Here is a 20,131-nt window from a genome sequence, read left to right on the forward strand (position 1 = left end):
GCTGGAAGACGCCTTCGTGTAGCAGACGACGCCGAGGTGCGTTTCAGTTCACCTCCGCCTGAAACAGTAGTTCGCATCGGCATGGCCATCGAAAAACCTGGGAACTTGGCGCCCCCACAGTGAACGGGCTGCTGCAATGGGTTTCGGGGCGATAGAGCAGGCACAGTAGGTTATATAGGAGGCTATGTCCTAGCCAACGTTTTTAGATTAGGTCAGTTGGCAAAGAGCGCGGCCCTCCAAGCACGGCGGCGCGGGCCGCTGCTGTCGCCAACCAGGCGGTGGCGCTGCGGTAGCGTTGAGATCGGTCTCGGCGCGTCGTCTGCTTCTCCTTGCTTGAAAAGGCGCCGGTGAACGCCCACCACACACCGTTAATGCACCTTTGAAATGCACAATCCAACTTCGCTCTAATCTTCCGCTTTAGTGACAAGAGCTCTACATTTTTATGGCCATTTTGAGGAGACACAAGCTCTATTTCGGATGGGAAAAAGGCAAGGCAAACGCTGCACAGTGCTCTTGCTTTCAGGCGCATCCCGTTCCAACAGACCCCAGTACGGGATCCCCTATACCTCAATAATATTTAAAGCATACCCGAACACGTCTTACGCGGTTTAAACTGTGGAAAAGCCTACAATAGTCAACCACCCGCTTGGAATCAAGAAAGGATGCCTTGTTATTTTTATTTATGATGCGGAAGCAAATGCAGTAAGTACATTTTCACAGAAGTATATTTGCAATTCTAACAAAATTAGTGAGCCGATCTGAAACCAAGCGCTGCAACAGTAGTTGGCTTTTTTAATAACGAACAAAATAAACCATTTAATATTAAACCAATGTTTTTCGACGTTTTTATTTCTTTGGGGTGTATAATGTGCTTTCTTGACAGAAATAAAGTATTCCTTGGATGATAATATTTGTCGTGCTATTTTTTTGTTGGTTTGTAAATCAGATTAACTGTCTATTACGGTCACAGAAACTTTAATTTGTCATCTCGTAGCCCGGATATGCCCAATATTTTACGCGTTTCGCCTGACAGTTTTTTCCATTGTGCCATCGTTTGTGCTGTCTTCCTAACTTTTTCAACGTAGATTTTTCTGCTCGTTTCTTTTTGCAGTCAATAGATAGGCAACACAACTCAGTTTTGACTAGTCAGACTGCTTAGGAGGTTTAACGTGCCGGCTCTACACAGGCAATGAGGCGCGCCCCATAGTGGAGGGCTCCAGATTAATTTTGATCACCTGGGGATCTTTAACGTGCGCCGATATCTAGAACACACGGGCGTTTTCGCTTTCCGCATCTATCAGAAAAGAGGCCGCCGCGGTTGGAAATCGAAATCGCGTCCTTGTGCCCAGCAGCACGACACCTTTAACCACCGCGCCGGGTAGGGTAAAAGTTTTGATCTGACAGCACCGTGCATCTGTTGTGCCACACACTGCCCTTTTCACGGCTATTATTGCCGATGAAATGCCTGGCGACAGGTATACCATTTGCTCCAACGGCTAATATTTAAGGCAACAATGTAGCGGAGAAACGTTGCTATATTCTTACTGGTTTGTCAGCTGAGGGTGAATATTCCGATTTTTATCGCTGTAGCTGTACGGAGGGAGAAGCACAACTCTTGAACTAACTTCAACCAACAAGTTTTGCCTGACTATTTCAGCCTTCTGCCAATGCCCCCCGACTCTTCGAGCTGGCTGGGCGAAGCATTCACATTCGACGATTCAAACGATGAACATATGCTGAATGAACACAACAGCGAGGCACAAAACAGTTCCTGCTGAGTTCGGCGGTTTTTAAACCGCCCATACCGTCACTTTCGCCAGTTAAATGCCCATCATTTTGGCAGGACGCTACATGTGTGGGAACCACTGTACTCCCTTTGGGTGGTTTTCTGCATGACTTTGGAGTCTTTCGTTTGGACAGATGCTCAAGTATGTTAGGGATAATACGGGGCACCGCGCTCTCCCTCAGGGTCCACCTGCCTCTTAGTTTTATCGTTCACGATGTGTTCGTAGCAGATGACGATGTCTGAAGGCTCACAATGAGTGCCACAAACGTATGTTTATGACGTAACTTTGAAGTCTTTCCGCGGAATCGCGCTTTTCCACGCGTTCAATCCGTCAGGATCCTTCGGCGACTTGGAGAAATGCCGCGGCACGGACTTTGCCGCTGCCGAAGCATACCCCGAACGGCAGCCAGGCGCGGGGCACGTCAACAAACCGCACCGACACTTGAGAGATCCACTAAAATATGTATGCACGATGACAGCACAGAGTTAACGCGCTAATAAAGGCGTGATGGACAGCCGAGCACCAATAGCACAGCGAAAACACATGGCTGGCGCGAGCCCCCACAGAACAGGGAGATCTCAACTAGATCTCAACGCAACGCCAGCGCCACCTCTCGGAGTGGCGACAAAATGGTGCCGCCTCTCAGGCGCAGTTTGCAAACTGAGTTAATCTAAAAACGTTGGTCCTAGCGCAACTCGCAACCGCAGCGCCGCGGTCGCGAGAGTCGCGGCCGGGCGCCTTCTCTCCACGGCCGCGGCGGGGAGATACGGAACTGAAACTAAAGCGTGGCAAACTGTTCGCATAGCGACGCAGTGAAACATCACCCTCGCGAGGGGTACGATCAAATGCAGAGCATTTCCGGGGGCGCACGACGTTAAGTAGTTTGCGTTACGTTAATGTTGTTGCACTTGTGGCAACTGCTGACGAGAGAGCGCTCGTCAGCAGTAAAATTGCCAGCCTCGGCGCACGTTGAGTCCGAGAGAGGCATGGAGGAAAGAAAAGCTTAGGAGAGGCCCTGACGTCACACCCAGCGCAGCCGGAAACGCCATTTCTGTAAGTCGAATGGCGGACCACTGGCCCTCCATGCCATTGGCGGACTCTTTTTGCCTCTCTCTCTCGGTGCACCTTCTCCGCCTCCTCCGTCCTGTATCGCCTCTCTTGTCGTCTGCATCTGCCAGCGCCGAGCCGGCGGAAATCAGCTGATAGGCAGGTAGAAGGCCGTTTTGCAGCGCGTGACCGTGAACCTAAACGCGCGGTTACACTGTTACACGTCTTCAGTGTGGCCGCAGCAGGTTTGCGAAGCGGCTCGCTCTAACAATGCCGCAATGCTCGGTGCCAGGCTGCAAGTCGCGATCGGTACCCAAGGAATTGGGCGTCACTTTCCACCGGTTAGTGCATCATTTCGCTGACAAGTATTGCTGTACATTGGTGTGCATTCATCCTTTGTTTGCAATCGCCGCCGTTTATAGGTTCCCAAGCGATGGAGAACGCCGCAAACAGTGGGCGAACGCCGTGCGGCTACCGGACTGGAAAGTGCCCAAGTTTGCGTTGCAGTTTCACTGGCAATCCCAGAGATGACTAGTCAATTAAACGGCCGTTCTATATATATAGGTAAGCAGTACTTCGTGCAGATTTCACGCTAAAAAATTGTGGAATGTTTTTACCGTTGTTCGCGTGCCTTCGGTAGAATTTTTTGCGAAGGAGGAGGAGGAGGAGGCAAAACGTTTTATTGAGTAAAAAAAAATGAGAGGGTGGGTGGCGTCAATAAACTTTTTTTCGCCAAGTTTCAACTTGTCCCAGTGTCAATAAATTCAAGGTGATATCAGTTGAAAACGTTCATACACTAACCTCGCCGTATGAAGCGTTGAAAAGCGAAATCCAGAGCGAGACCACAAAAAGATCCAGATTCCAGATCCAGCACTCTTCCAGCCCTAGTAGCACAAATTGTTGCCGCAACGTTTCTGCCGTGTTGCCAATGTTGCGTAACGTTAGGCAACGTTACACAACGTGGTGACAATGTTGCCGAATGTGGGCCAACATTGGACACATTCAGCAACATTCCCGCAACGTTTACAAACAACGTATAGGCAACGTTGCCCGTATGCACATTTTTCACGTTGCAGCAATGTTGCCAAATGTGGGCCAACGTTGGAGACATTCAACAACATGCACGCAACGTTTACAAACAACGTATAGGCAATGTTGCCCGTATGCACATTTTTTCACGTTTCAGCAATGTTGCCAAATGTGGGCCAACGTTGGACCCATTCAAAAACATTCATGCAACGTTTACAAACAACGGATGGGCAACGTTGCCCGTATGCACGTGTTTTCACGTTCCAGCAATGTTGCCAAATGTGGGCCAACGTAAAATCAGTGTTGGACGCATCCAACAACATTAACGCAACGTTTAACGCATAGGCAATGTTGCCCACATGCACATTTTCTTGCGTTGCAGCAATGTTGCCAAATGTGGGCCAACGTTGGATACATTCATGTAACGTTTAAAAACAACGCATGAGAAACTGCCATTTACACGCTTTTTTCGCGTTGCAGCAATGTTGCCGAATGTTGGCAAATGTCATATTAATGATGATAAACGATTTCACGTGAAGTTACATAAGCTGCCTAAAAATTCAAATGATCCCGTACAGCACACTTGAATGTTTGCGATATAGTTACAGGATACGTTAATTTCGGGAGTGTGGTTAAAAGTGATCAACGCGTACGTACAGTTCCTACATATTTAGCAATGCTCACGAAAAACCTTCAAATTAACATTGTCTGTGTACATGTTTATCTAGGTTGCCGCAATATTGAGGAATGTTGAATCTATAGCAGCTTTTCATTTATTTATTATGTGAAACATCACACTAACCCATGTTTTGGAGAAATTACGTCGCCTATAAAAGTTCAAATGGTTATGCCCAATGGACGTCTTAGCCACAGTTCACTGCAACGTTTTTAGATTAGGTTGGTTTAGAAAATGTTGGTTCACTGTACCATCGCCTCGTGTACTTTAATTACTGTACTTTAGCTGCATATAATACGGCACTTACACGCACACGCACGCACATAAATGAAATCCCCATCGTCAGCCTGTCTACTGCAGGACGAGGGCCTCACCCATGCAGGAAAGAAAAGTATTCTTTCCTCCGTGCACGGCACTTGCTTCGCGCCATCTCCGCGACCCCGACCTGCCCCGACATACAACCTCCCCTCCCCCCCCCCCCCCCTCCCTCCTCGCCCGCTCCATCGCAAGGGGAAAAAACGTGGCCGAGCTTTCTCTTCTCGCGCAAACCCTGCCGCAGCCCAAAACGAAGAATCTGACGCCCCCGCGCCGGCTCCCTCCTTCGCCCTGAGCACGGCTTTTGAAGCTCCTTTCATGGCGGCCGAGCTGGTGCGGGTCATTCAAAATGCAAAAAGGAAAAGTGCGCCCGTAGCCGAGAGGCAGCACTCGCGCCTTCTTGACTTTGCAACTTCCACTTGTCTTCCGGCACCCTCCCTGCTCAATTTGGCCTCCAACTTGTCCCTCCCATCCTAAAAAAGAACAAATCTCCCAAACTTTTCTCCTCTTTTCGTCCTATTTCATTCACGAGCGTTGCCTCCAAAATTCTCGAATCCATGGCGCTCGCACGCCTCGAATTACAAGTATGCACGAATCTGCAACTTGAACCCTGGGCCGCAGACGGGTTTTCCTCGCCAGCGCAGTGCCATTGGATTCAATTGCCGACCTTGTCTCTGCACTAGAAAACGCGAAGGCTACCAAAAACCGTGGCCTTTGTCGTCCTTTTGAACATTCGCAAAGCCTTCGACCGCTTACGCCACGAGGCTATTCACGATGCAGTAAAACGCTGCAAAATTACTCGGCCGTCACCCTCATCTCCCCCGACGTTACAAGACTGGACGAGGCCCGCCACTCCATCGCGCAAGAACCAAACAAGCAATACCCATACGCGTGGGTTGCATCATGCAATGCACCCGCTCGCATCCCAAGCATCAAATTTGGGTGACAAGAATCCTGCCTACTCAGCAGGCTCCGTAACTGGCTCCGTACTGCAGCCTCCGTACCAGTGCTCACCTACAACTGAATGAGAAAATCAACAGTCCCACTTGTTCTTCATCCACATAAATCAAGCAGCCTAAAATATAGAATCCAATTCGCGAATCAAACAAAGGCAAACCAGATTTCGCTCAAATTCCAAATCAAATAACTACCCGCTCTTCATTTAAAATATGAGTTAGAAACAGGCCAGAAAATATTTTGGAGCTGGAAAGACGGGGATGAGGGGAGATTTGAACTGAGACACACTTTGTGTGGCTGGGGCCCCTATATGTACACCACGCTATGAATGCGAATTCTCAGTGTAAGGAAAAATGTAAATTTGTGGACGTCCTAGTGATATCGCGTAATGATGTTATAACACACTTGCAGTGATATCGCATGGATGTCCACAAGCAGATGATCTTGGGTGAAACATATTGTATGGACATCACATGAATGTCCTGAAATGACATTGGATATTGTGACCATTTGTGGATATCCTATGGACTTTCGTGGTTTGCTGGGTTCAGAGGAAGACTGCAAAAACCCTACATCGATGTGTGATCATTTAGAAACACTGCTCTCGAAAAACTGCAGAAATGCATGTGGAGAAGTGTCACGCTGAGCGTGTAGATTCCCCCATGAAATCTTAAAGGAACCGTGAACGTTTGAACGTTTCTCAAAACGAAAGAAACGCGTGGTGCCGGTCCGACGGATGGCGTAGCCAAACTCGGCGGCAGATCCGTTTATTTTAGTCCCTCATTTGTTGGATGATCACACAATATTATCTTAGAGTGGATGCAGCCTCGAATAAAATAATACCGCCATTCCGCGCATCGTGCGTTACAAGCCAGGTGCTGCACCGTTCTAAGACGGTCATTTTTTTCAAGATGGCCGCCGGCTGTTCCATGAATGAAATTCGTTTTTATTTCATTTTTTAGTAAGCGGGTAAATCTCATCGCCGTTCTTGGTGTTAATGAAAATATACCACAAATATGGCACCTTCGATTGAAGGTTGAGCGCGAACAAAATATTTTTTTGTTCAGGAAAAACTTACAAAAACACTCATTTATTGCTGTATCATTTTGTAAAGCTAAAAAAATACACTAACAGGCTTCGTTTACGTTGGAGAACAGAATTTTAACAGGTCAGGCAGGCAGATTACCGATCATAGCCAATACTTTCTAGCCTCACTAAGTTATCAGTGTCGTGCGTGAGCTCGCGTCATCCGCAAATTCCCCCGCAATGATCGTGTTGGCAGTGGCATTTCTTTGTGTTGCACATGGGCCCGCGGCGATTTCCTCCACGTGTAAGAAATCGAACTTCTATTATTAGTCACGCAGGCGTAATTATTATAATCATCGAAAAACTACGTCCAATAGATATGAATACAGTAGTCACTCGTTATAACGAAATCGCTTTATTCGAAATATCGCTTCATTCGAAATTTATTCTGGTCCAAACCCAAACGGATGCATTTTAGGCCGCATTACTCGAAGCGCCAGAAGAGCTAATTCCAACATGGCGGGTGTGGGTTAAGTGGCGAGCGGAGGCGTCGCCGTGCCGCGGTGACCCAGTGGCGAGTCAGGCTGTCAACATGGCAGGTCAACACAAGCTGGTACTTCGCCGGCGGTTTTCTCGAGCCGGTCATGCTCGATTCGGGTGATCCCCATTTTGGGCAAACGGTCCAAATGCGTGGTAGGGTCATTGAACTTCGTCGCAACACGTTGGTCAAGGGCGTGGACACGACGGTGCGCGAACACTGGCAATCGAACCGCAGAATTGGCAGTGTCGCCGACAACGAGGCGCCGAAGAACTCTTGTGTTGCAAACTTCACGGCTGCACAACTCGGGAAAACAATTCCCAGTGATCATGCAATGCCCCTAATGCGAAACCGATCAGTTTTCATGATTGTGCTTTGTACGCCCAATTAGCGGTTAATCTTTTTATTATTACTATTTATTTATTTTTTGAGCTCAACAAACAACCTCCGTCGCGAGCCACGGCATCTGCGGCGCTTTTCAGCGCAAAACTCTCGTATAGCGTTTCGTGACGCCCGCACGCCCCCCTATAAAAGGGGCAATTTTTGTGGGCGGCGACCATAGCCTCCTGCATTGCTTGGTCAAATGGTCAAATTGTAGCAGGGGTTGCTCTCGCCCGGCAAGAACATGAAACAGCCACCACAGCTTATTCTGAATAACGTTTTGCTTCAGTGAATACATTATGGTTTGATTCCTCGCAGCTGTGGCGTATAATAAGCTAAACTGGTTTAGCTTTTCTCGAGTGGTTGCTTATATCAATATACCGCTTATAACGAAATTTTTCGCCGTCTTGCTGACTTCGCTATAACGAGGGATTACTGTATCTGTATTCTACATGTTTCCTCTTAGTTTTACGGAATAGCAAGCTCAGTTTAAGCCAATCTTTGCAGCGCGCGTTATTTGTTTTCATCAGTAAACATGCAATAACAAGAAGTTTGTGTTCCCCCTCGCCCCCTACTTGTTGCTTATCCCTGCTCCATTTATATGTCCCATTTGAACTTCAGCCTTCGTAATATCGCTCAAAAACAGTCACTTTCAAAAGCAATCATGACTATTCTATACTCGTCGTGCTAGTCGCACTTTTCTTATGGAGTTGATGAACAAATTTGTACTTTTTTACGGTGAGGTGCCCACAATAATTTGAAGATATGACTCAACAACGAAGCACCTTATTTCTATACCCGTTTTTTTTTTTTCATTCACTTTTCCTAAAGGTATGTATACGCATACGACGTATACACGCAAAAATTTCTTGGCGGCGTGCATCTGACACATGAGTTTCTTGAGGACAGATTGGACTTAAACTCTAAGCGGCCGCTTTTGTTGGCTATGGACGCGTTTCCGTGAAGTCCAGTCCCCGCGAAATTTGTGAACGTGTGCAATGAAGCGTCGCTGTGCCACACCTAGTAAAAAAGCCAATCAATTAGGCACGACAGTCACGCTCTGAAAAATCAATACCTGCAGTGTAAATCAACTTAGATCCGTGTAAATGACACCCAAATAATGACGTGTTTTAAGCAGAATTTCACTGATGTACGAAACCAACTTTTCCATTTTGCGAATGCGCTCTTATTGGAACATCCGTGCGCTAAACGGTTCGCACCAGCCCCTGCAGGCCGTGTCGCTCATGCAATTGGTATACCGATTGTCTCATCTTATAGTGTGATTTAGTTATTCTAGAAACCCACCACAGTGGCTGTTGTGCTAGCGCTGAGTCCAAGGATTGAGCCCGAGGACGCGGGCTCGATTGCAGGCCGCGGCAGCCGCTTTTTGTGTGTGTGTGTGTGTGTGTGTGTGTGTGGAGGCGAGAAGCGGAAATGCCCGTGTGTTCGGGATTTCGGTGCACGTTAATTAGATCCCCAGGTAGTCAAAATTAATCCGGAGCCCTCTACTACGGTGCGCCTCATCGCCTGTGTAGCGTCGGCGCATGAAACCTCATAATCAGTCAAATCAGATATTTTAGGGCGATTTTAACACATCATTAAACTTAAAGAGCAAAACACAGCTGCTGAGCACCGATAAAGCCGCGCAGCTTTCACCCTCAACTGTGCGTTGTCACGTATGGCCAACTATCGGGCTGTTTTCGTGAGTCTTTTACAAATGCCACTCGGGTGCGTTTTTGTCCATGTGCATGCCGCATATATCCAGGAAACTGACCAAATGCACAGCGCCTGCTAATTAACCCAACGCGCGCGTGAAACGGACGGCGCAGCATTTCGACGTCGTGAGGCACGAATGAGAACTTGGGTTTCATTGCCGTGTGTTATCTTGCAATCATTATTTGCTGAATAAATAAACTGGAATTTCAACAAGAAAATAGCTTTTTATGCCATCGTCAAATGGTATCTACTCCGACTTGGCTTCATTTACGTTCCATAGCCGCTCACTTCACCATGACATCATACCGAAATTTAACGCGGCCTCTTTACAATGGAGATGTGTTCTTTTGGGAAACGTGCACCATATGGAAAGACAAAGTGATCGGGTATACGCCGTGTTTTTCATTCGACGTGTTGGCCGTATCTTTAAGAAGTTCGCGCACATTTCTTCCATAACTGCCTGAAAACAGCATCCAGAAATGACTTCCCAACTTCCCTTTCCTATTGTTAAAACATTGCGCGCCTTCCTTTGGTAGTAAACGGTTGCATTATAAAAAGGTAATCGTGCATCGACAAGGAAAATTTCCAGTTCCATTTTGCTAAGTTTTCACAAGCGACTCGCACTGTCAACTTTCTCTCTTAAAGGAGTACTGACACCAAATTTTTGCGTCATGTTTTTATTCGTTAGGTGTAATAGGTGTAATATTTGGTAAATGTTGCCGTGAATGGGTATTCTAGCGATTGCGCGATTACAATGGCGACATTCGGAAGCCTATTTATGGCCCCTTTAAAGCATGCATGGCCGGGTTGTTTTATGTTGCCGCCTGTATATCCTTAAACAAAAATAATCTAGATAGAAGGCTCAAACATTGCCTTGTTGCTGGATCCTCATAATTGCTCGAAAAAATTAATTTACTGGAGAAATTTTATATGCAAGCTATATAAATTTCTGTGCATCATATGGGTGTGCGAGCCGTATACATGTCGCCAGCTAATTACAATCGTGTGTTTTCCCTTCATATATACATTGCCGCAGTAATTACGGTTGATTTATGAAATAGATTCAAGCCCAAAGTTCATGTACTTTAAATTGCCCCCTTCTTGTGACATTTAGTCACTGTTATAGCCCCTCTGATCAGCGAACGTTCAGGGCTGTTAAACTAAGTAAACACCTATCTTATAAATAAGAATAAAATGGTTTAACAGTGCAGTTAGAAACATTATCCGTCGGAATAGTAGCGCTAATGTGTTACACTGGGTTTTTCACTTACATCATCCCACGCGATTTGAGTTGCAGCGGCTCATTTTAACCTACAGCATGCCTGTTGCAGTCGGCACTTGTTTTTTTTATATATATGCCATGTATAATGTCGTGCCGACACCTGCTTCTGCGAACATCATTTTAACGCTGTGCGGCTCAAAAAAGTACTGATTATGGGGAGCAGCAGGTGACAAATTGGTCTAAGGTCACGACCATATTAGCAAAACGCCAAGAATTTCAGATGAGCAGTCCTTGCGAAGAAGAATAACTGTATGTATGCTGCATAAAACATTACAGAGTGCTTTCAACGTCATTATAAAGCATTTCTAAATTTGATTCACAAACACAATAAACCCGCCGCAGTCCCTGCTAACTACGAATAAGTCGGGACGGAAGCGTGCGGCAAGGTACAATAGGTGCCTTCCGTAATGCATTGCTAATAACACATCAAGTACTTGCGTTATCAGAAGAAAGCAACGCACACAAATGCAGAAACACAAGAAATTGCAACTACTTCGTCATTACGTTATAAAGGGACAGGTTCCTTCCCCGTGCGGTGGGACTCATTCCCGCAACCGTTGTCGAAGGGTTTCCGCAAAGTGCAAAAAGAAAATATTTACCTCACTGATTTTCGAAAAAATAAACAGGTGATAATAAGTCGTCAAAAAAAACGAGTGAAAAACACGATGATACTATCACTGATTTGTTATATAACATTCTGGTGATAATAGGTCGCTACGAAACAAAATAATGAACACTTATAGGTTGTCTGAATGCTACAAATATCGCAGCTAATATTTAACAAATCAACAGAGGTTTTTTTGGGAAGGCCGCATGACCATCTGCTGGCCTAAAATAACGCAGAATTTCGAACAAGAACATCTGTAATAAATAGGTACAAATTCCGTGCCTGTAACCACCCCGTAAACAACGCTCGCAGCCTAAAGCGCTCGCCGTAACGAAACGACCTGTACCGAACCGCCCTGTACCGAAATGTCCTGTACCGAAAGGTCCGTGTCCCGAAACGCCCGTGTCCCGAAACGCCCGTGTACCGAAACGCCCGTGCACCGAAAAGACCGTACCGAAACGCCCTGTACCGAAACGTCCTGTACCGAAAAGACCGGAGCCGTCCAACTAGTCCACACCGGGTCTAGGTCTTTTCGGTACAGGGCAGTTCGGTACAGGGCGTTTCGGTACGGTCTTTTCGGTGCACGGGCGTTTCGGGACACGGGCGTTTCGGTACAGGACGTTTCGGTACAGGTCATTTTGGTACGAAAACGAATTCGAGCGAGCGTTTGAGGCAGCAAAATTCGCGTGCGTTTTTAACATGGGAGTTGCAAGGACGCAAATAGAAGTTGTTTATTACAGCGGTTGTTGCTCGTATTTCTGTGTTATTTTAGGCCAGTAAAAATTTATGTAGCCTAGCCAAAAAATGCCTATCTATTTGCGTAACAGTAGCTCGTTCATTACTTCGTCTCTCTAGCGACAGTATCATCATCTATTTTTTGTCGCATATTTCATGAATAATCAGCGACAGTAACTATTTTTTGCGCTTTCCAGAAACTACAATAACAGCTAGCTGCGTAAAAAACGCCACCGCAGGGGCAATGGAACCTGTATCTTTCCAACGTAATGACCAAGAAAATCTTACAAAATGTTGGCATTACGTATTTGTGGGCGTTGCTTTCTCTTTCTAACGCAATGCACATACTGATTGATTATCAATTCATTACCGAAGGCACCTGTTGTACATTGTCGCACGCTTTTGTGCCGGCCTTATTGTCGTTATCAGTTACAATGCTGGGTGTACTGTTTTTTGTAAATTGGAAGTTGAAAAGGCTCATAATATTCAAAGCTGTCTGCAATGTTCTCTGCAACCTACATAGATATATTCTTTGCAAGGACTGGTCACTTGTGATCTCCAGACGGTTCTGCCGGAATTTATACTTGTCATAGATTGGTCGGGTTTTATTCCTATCAGAGATAAATGGCACCTGCAGCTAGCTCCCCACCATCAGTATTTTTTAACGACGATAGCCTTTCTTGGGCTCATTAAGAGCGGAAAATTTGGCCTCTCTGTGCGTCAGTTTGTCTGCCTGCCTCCATGTCCGTCGATACAGCCACTCGGCCAAAGTTGCTGCAGAGGTTGAACGATACGTTTACAGATAGCATTTTATAAACGCGTTGTCGATTAATGTGTTTTGACTGTGTTGGTTAGCTCGCATCATACATTCGCGGGGGTTCCCAGACAGTTTATCGAACGCCGTTTTATCAAACGACCTACGTCTGTTTTATCAAGAGTGTGGTTTTGCGGCTTTCATTGCAATCTTCGGGGTTTATTTTGTTTAAATGGCCATCGCATTAACCTAACCTGCAGTTAGCTTCAATCTAAATTGTCTCTGCCGTGCATTACATACCAAAACCTGCTTATATATTTTGACGCATCTCTCCCGTGTTTTTGATCACCTTTGTTTTATTAGATTTTTAGAATTTTTTGCGTCTTCATTGATTGCACTCAAACATGTATGTCCACCTTGTATATATTACAGAATTTGACCCTATACTATAATAGCAAACCTAACCCCGTGAGCAATATACTTTGGGTGTGTATTTAGGTTGCTGTTGCCAAATATATCCCTTGCGCCATGGTTCGTCATTACGTGATAAAAACTCTTGTCCTCCCCCAGTTTTTCTAGTCATGATTTGTACGCAACTCCTACGCGGACCATGTGGTCACATTGTTTGCATCTGGAGAAATATCGTGCCAAGAACTTCTGAAAGATTAGTGCTATATGAATGGAACAGGGGGGGGTCGGACAATGAAAGTGAGGCCCCAACAGAGGTGGTGGAGTCTAGAGAACTCACAAGTGAACCCGTCACAGCCAACTCGTCATATGTGAACTTATCAAAAGATCTAGAAATACAGATGTAGACGCAGGCTTTTACTAGCTGTCCTGTTTAAAGTTTTGACTCTGGACGCACAAGCGCTGATTTGATTGATTTTGGGGTTTAACGCGTCCAATAAAGACCTCGGCAACGAGGCGCGCTGTAGTTGAAGGCTCCGGGTTAATTTTGACCACCTAAAAATCTTTGACGCGCGCCAAAATCTTGACACAGGGGGGTTTTCGCTTTTCGCCTTCACCCGAAAAGCGCCCACCACGGCTGGGATCGAACCCGTGACCTTGGGCTATGCAGCACAGCGTAGAGTCATTAACACCGCCTTAGCCCTTGAGCCACCGTGACGGGGTTGCTCAAGCGCCAAGAAGTGCGTTACTTACATAAACACACGCGGGAAAGTAATTATGTGGCGATACCAAGGCGGAGTATTGAGAGGCATATCAGGGCATTATAGCCTATACGCTACAATGGCGTGTATGCTGCGGATCAGATGGGGGACTATACAGAGACGGAGAGTCGTTATAGAAGTTCCGCCTGCACAATGAACCGAATAAGAAATTGACGAAGAGAAACCTTGCGCATCCCAAAAACATGAAAAGCATGCAGGAAATAAAAGGCGTCTACTATAAATACTACAACTTTTGGTAAACAATAAGGAACCGCTGTGGAGACAATCTTTTTGAATTGCGTAGCATAGAGGAAACGAAAAAAATATACTGCATAATTCCCAAATGTACAGGCTGAGAAAAACATTTCGATAAAACGGCTTTCGATAAAACGACTTTGATTAAACGGCGTTCGATAAACTGTCCGGACCCCATTCGCGGGTACTTCAAACGTATCGGGGCCCATAAAGGCTGTGCGGATCTGTCACTCCGCTCTTGTTATAAGTCCCCTTGAACAGTAAATCACGAAATTTTCAGAATTCATGGCAAGAAGCCTCTCTTTTTAGTATTTTTTTTAAACCCTCGTTCCCCCTCCCCCCACAGCTACTGAAAAACTCTCCACCTAGAATAACCACCCCAATGATTTTAACGGTCGAAATTTGTGTGTGGGCTTTTCAAAATTTGCTTTCGTGGAGCTTTTTAAAAGTTCATTATTCCAATGGACAGCCCCAATCTTTTATTCTCAGTGTTGCTGAAAATTTTGAATGAGTGATTGTTCGTTGATTTTCCGCCTTGCACGTCTTTGCACTCGTCGGGTACAAGGCTTCCCATCGACAAAGTAAAAAGAGGGCCATGAAGACCGAAGTTTGAAGTGTATGCGTTCGTACAAAATAACAAAAAAAAAAAGGAAAGCATTGGGATTGACTACCAGGGAACGAATCCCTCTTCAGCAAAGCCGATGGGACAGCGCACCGTACACAAAAATACGGAAATACTAAATATTCGTCGTTTCACGGCGAAGTATTTTTTATTTGCACCCTCGCGTTTCCCATCCCGTCGTCACCCACGTGGTCGCTCCTCCCCCACTTCTCGTGCGTCCTGAGAAATTCGGGAAAGACAGGTGACTGACCCCCACGGCGAACGTCCATCGGGATGCCGCAGCCCCTTCGGTCCAAAATTTTGGTACAGAGTAAAAAAAGTTACGGGTTTAAGGAGTTTTCGGTGCATGAAAATATCAGTTTGTTCTTTATTTCGTTTTTATTTTGATTGGTTTTTGCACAGTGTCTCCAGCATCTATTTTTTTAAAGACGGCATCTAAGCTCTTATTGTGATTATTTAACGCCTATTTATGCATCCGCGTACTTTTCAAGCGATATCTCCTGTGAATATTTGTTTAGGACAGTTCCTCGATTCTTTTTTGTTTGTTTACTTTTCTCATAAATGCTCTTTGAATAAATTTTTCAATTACGTAACATCATTTTAATTTTGTTTTCTGAGTAGCGAAGTTCTTTTTCATAAACGTACCGAATGTGAGCTTCAGAGATACCAATGAGCCGCGATCCAACGTCACTCCTAATCGGGGACGCTGCTTTGACGTGCATGCTTGCTGCGGAAAATATTTCCTACGCACTGAGCTCTATTCCGTGCTGTTAAAAAAGTAAACACCTACATTATAAATCAGAATGAAAGGGTTTACCAGTGCTGTTAAAACACATTATCAGTCGGAACAGTAGCGCTAAAGTGTTACACTTCGGGTTGTTCACTTACATCATTCCACGCGAGTTAACCTGATAACCTGCAGCATGCCTGTTGCAGTCGGCACTTGTTCTTTTTTACACCATGCCTATTTTACACCATAATGTCGGGTAGACACCTGCTTCTGGAACATATCATTTAGACGGTGATATTGCGCGGCTCAAAAAAGTATTGGTGGGGAGCAGGTGACATTGGTCTCAGATAACATCACGACCATATTATGGCAATTATACTCTGCGACAAAACGCTAGCAATTCCAAATGAGCATCCATTGCGAAGATGAATATTTTTATGTATGCTGCAGAAACATTTCAGAGTGCTTTAAACGTCATTGCACAGCATTTCCAACTTTCGGTTCACAAACACAATGAACCCGCCGCAGTCCCTGCTAACTACGAACAAGTCGGGACGGAAGCGTGCGGCAAGATACAATGGCTGCCTTCCGTAATGCATTGCTAATAACGCCTTAAGTACTTGCGTTATCAGAAGGAAGCAACGCACACAAATGGAGTATTCCAAAAAATAGCAACTTCTTCGCCAATACGTTATAAAGGCACAGGTTCCTTTCTCCGTGCAGTGGGACTCATTTCCGCAGCCGTTGTGGTAGGGACTCCGCAAAGTGCAAAAATAAAATAGCTACTCTCATTGATTTTCGAAAAAAAAAAACCGCTGATATTAAGTCGTCGAAAATCGAGTGAAAAAACACGATCATACTGTCACTGATTTGTTATTTAAACTACTGGTGATAAGTAGTCGCTATGAAAAAAAAAAAGGAACACTTATAGGTTGTCTAAATGCTACAAATATCACAGCTAATAGTCAACAAATCAACAGAGGTTCTTTTGGCAAGGTCGCATAACCAACTGCTGGCCTAAAATAACGCAGTATTTCGTGCAAGAACATCTGCAATAAATAGGTACGAAGTGCGTGCTTGTAACCACCACGTAAACAACGCGCGCAGCCTAAAGCGCTCGCCGAAATTCGCCTTTGTACCGAAACACCCGTGTCCCGAAAAGTCCGTGTCCCGAAACGCCCGTGTCCCGAAACGCCCGTGTACCGAAACGCCCGTGCACCGAAAAGACCGTACCGAAACGCCCTGTACCGAAACGTCCTGTACCGAAAAGACCGGAGCCGGTCCACACCTTGCACCTTTGTTTGAAATAGACAACATGAAGTGGGCTGTTTTATATTTCAACTTCCCCATAGACATTTCCCCTACCTCGAGCGCCAAAGTCAGAGCACCATGATATTGTAACATATATGAAACAATAAAACAAAACAAAGACCTAACCCTGGTGTGACACCCATTTTCCAGGAGATGCTGCCTGTACGAAAGCTCATTGGCCTATTTCAAGGATCTTTTCTCATTATACAAACGAACCTTCCAAGTAACCTGAAAATTTTTGCTCTTGTTCCCTTCCAATAGCATTGCACACACTATCTTCAGATTTTTCCTGGTGTAATTTTTATTCGTAAGAGGTTCCAATGCATCGAACACTTGTTGCGTTCTGCTTGGCGCGAAACGAAATACAGCAGGGCGCCAGGCGTTCTCGGAACCCCGCCTTTTTCCGAGACTTCAGCTGGGAATCAGGCACGCTGTCTCGCGCATTCCTTTCTTCCTGCATGCCTTATTTTTTGTTTTCGTCGACGCTCCGTCCCGTCCCGTCCCTTCTGTGTGTCGCGAAGGAAGTTTCAGCAGCCGAGCGCGAGTTGGGGATGGCCGAAAAAAAAAAAAAAAAAGACAGAAAGAAAACGCTTTCGTCCTTGGCCAGCTTCCTACCCTCCTCTCACACGCGCACACGTGCGCACCCCTCGCAGAGGGGTCCTCCCCTCATGCTCCTTTGCGACTGGCAGCCGGCGGTGGGTTGGGAAGAGTAGACGAAATGCGCGCGCTTTTTTCAGAAAGGAGCAGCCATAGTGACAATCAAACGGAATGGAGAAGGAACCATGTCATACGAAATATTGTTGTGTGGCCGCATGTTACGGCGAATATTTGCGGGCCGGAAAGTTCATAGCAACCGACCAGTGAAGGTAAGCGCTCGATTTTCTGAGCTCGCCTCGTTCTTTCGAATGCAGTTTACTTCGTAAAAGAGCGGGAACAGGATTGCCCTCCCGTTTCTAACTTCTAAGCATATCCTTGCTTTTGTTAATGCGTACGGTTGTAAAAGGGGAACACGTATTCACTTAAATTTTATGGAAAGAGTATAATGAGAAATCAGGTGGGCGCTCAGTAGTAGATTTTTGGTTATGATGCTGAAATCGAGTGTATATATGTTCTGCAAGAACCTTGATATGTACGATTGGCTTTTAATTTACTTCTCGCCGCAGCTGCTCACGAACGCGAAAAATACAAATAATAAATATAACTTTTTTATGTTTAATTTCACGCGAGTTTCGGCGGCATGCTTACAGTGTAACGGAACACAATTTAGCGTTGCAGTTATGTTATCAGCTGCTTATGCGAACCATCTTACGATGTAAAACAACGCCTGACGTCTTTGTAGTATTCACATATTTTCCATGTGAAAGGCTGGTCTACGTCGGATGCTTATAACTATAAAGAAAATAAATGACAAATAAAAATAAATAAATAAAATGATGAAAAATAAATAAAAATATAAAATAAAACAGCTCAAGCCAGTTTTTAGCACATTTTTCGAGAGCAAAAGGTAAAATTAGGCAACCAAGAAAATACACGGTTGTAATTTCATCTAGGTGTACATGTAATGTTTCCCTTCTTTACATTTGCCTGTTTACTAATTTTTGTTCGTTGCGTTTTTATGTTTATGGCCATTGAGGTAATTATCGTCCTCTTTCAATGATTGCCGACGTACCACGTCGTCATCAGTTGGTCGGCTTCTCTTGTTAATTGAAAATTCTCTGGCAAGCTGTCTGATCGAAGGCTTTTCACTTAATTACTCAATGGCCTGGAAAGAAAGCTGTAAGGTATTTTATATAATTCAGTATTTTGTCCTTTTCTGTTTTCCAGGGATGCTTGAGAAACCAACTCAAGCGATGTGCGTCATAAAGTTGGCACGGGCATTAGAAAAAGTTAAACAAGCAAGACAAAGTGAAAAGTGAAGAGGCCTGTTTTGCTATAATATTCCTTCCTAAAGGTAAGGTTTTCTCTATTAGCTAAAACTTGCTTCACTTCAGTTTTCTGAACCACTTCTATACACTCTGTTTTGTTTCAGAAATACCTTATGATTTACCAGCACCACAACATTGACACACGAATAAGCTCATCTGGCAGCAAGCGTCATCCAAACTGCAGGTGAGCTTCTGAGCACCCTGTGTGTTAGAGCAATGCCATTTTGTTTGTTTTCCAGGAATGGCAGTCAAACCTCATTTGAAGTGCCAGTACAAGAAAATTGATGAGGCCATACTGTATGCCAAAAGTCCTGGTGTTCTGAGAGGTGAGACATTGTCTATGCTGTAACAACTTTGCAACTTCTCCTAAACTACAGCTTTTTTTCATTTCGCAGAAGCGTGGCAGTAACAACCCCATGTTACTGGGTTCATGGCCGTCAAGTATGTCATCAAACTGACTTGTCAAGGCAGAAGAACAAGCAAGCCCAGGAGGAGAAAAACGAAGACAACGGCTGAAACAGCGTACTTGCGCAATTGCTTTAACACAATACATATTCGGATCGATTGTTAATGGTAAAATAAAACGCACATGTTCTTTCATCTTAAAGAGTGTCAGTGTTGTTATTTACGCTAGCTGGCATGTTCCTTGCTTTATAATTCCGCCATTTCTTAGTTTGTTATTTTGCCGGACTGCCTTAATTGTGTGTGTTGGTCAGTGTAGGGATCAAATGTATAAACATGCAGTCTAAAATGCCAGTTTATACCTTTCAGGAGTTTATGAGGACGACGTTTGAAGTGCTCGCTTATCATGCAGTCAACAATCGTCTGTCTAGGAAAAAGTTAACTTATAATATTTTCATCTAGTTATTGTTGCATGTATATTAGATACATGTAACTGTAAGTTACCTGTACATTGCTGCAATATCATCGCTTCGTAAGAGAAACATTGCTTGAACGTCATATCAACAGTGCGCGTATGCGGCCCTCGTGGGGAAAAAACGTATCTGTAAAGTCGCGGTAACGTTGTAGGAAGCATCGCTTGAACATGATAGCGACGTTTTCTAAATGTTACCCGCACGTTGGAAAAATATAGCTGGCAAGTTACCGCAAAATTGTAGGAACGTTATTGCAACTTCATAAAAACATTGCTTGAACATTGCAGCAACGTTCTTTGTATGCTAACTTCATGTTAAAAGTGTGGATCTAAAGTTGCTGCAAGATTGTAGCAATGTTATCACAACGTCCGAATGGTACAGGGATATGCCTAAA

The 20,131-nt window shown here is 45.0% G+C and overlaps 1 long non-coding RNA gene across 2 annotated transcripts; it reads left to right on the top strand.

Moving 5' to 3' along the window:
* Positions 1-17,594: 17,594 nt before the first annotated feature.
* On the top strand, positions 17,595-19,392 carry LOC144166366 (uncharacterized). Of its 2 annotated transcripts, XR_013321662.1 has the most exons (5): positions 17,595-17,803; positions 18,762-18,888; positions 18,967-19,046; positions 19,102-19,188; positions 19,258-19,392. It is a non-coding gene; the product is annotated as an uncharacterized LOC144166366 (long non-coding RNA). The 2 variants fall into 2 exon arrangements; XR_013321661.1 differs by having other exon boundaries at positions 18,967-19,188.
* The last annotated feature ends 739 nt before the right edge of the window (positions 19,393-20,131 follow it).

Source organism: Haemaphysalis longicornis, unplaced genomic scaffold, assembly GCF_048455015.1.
Source record: "Haemaphysalis longicornis isolate Haplotype H1 unplaced genomic scaffold, Haemaphysalis longicornis Haplotype H1 scaffold_17, whole genome shotgun sequence".
Classification (NCBI taxonomy): domain Eukaryota; kingdom Metazoa; phylum Arthropoda; class Arachnida; order Ixodida; family Ixodidae; genus Haemaphysalis; species Haemaphysalis longicornis.